Source organism: Penaeus monodon, chromosome 20 (assembly GCF_015228065.2).
Source record: "Penaeus monodon isolate SGIC_2016 chromosome 20, NSTDA_Pmon_1, whole genome shotgun sequence".
In the NCBI taxonomy this organism is placed as follows: Eukaryota; Metazoa; Arthropoda; class Malacostraca; order Decapoda; family Penaeidae; genus Penaeus; species Penaeus monodon.
Window position 1 is genome coordinate 26,021,906 of NC_051405.1, and position 387 is coordinate 26,022,292.

The following is a 387-nucleotide window of genomic DNA, read 5'->3' on the forward strand; positions in this document are numbered from 1 at the left end:
ATACTTCATACAAGCCTGATGCATCAACGTTCTGAGGAGCCCTTAGGGAATGAGGTTACGAGGTGGGGCCAGACCAAGGGGAAAAGCGAGTCAGTAGCTGGAAACTTACTCGAGGCTGCATTCCAGTTGATGAACAAATACTATGGGAGGCAGGGGAGAGGAGAGGCTATTGTGCTTCTCTGAGAATAGGTTGCAATAGTTATTTCAAGCTACTGAAAAAAATGTAGATCCGGAGGTACAAACTGAATGTGAGAGTAATCGTGAAATAGTGAAAATATAATTAAGTATTGATACTAAAGAAAACAATATGGTAGTAGTAGGTGATAGTGATAATAACGTTAAAATGAATACCCATTGTTTTCAGAGTAATTAAAGTTACAAAGTGAA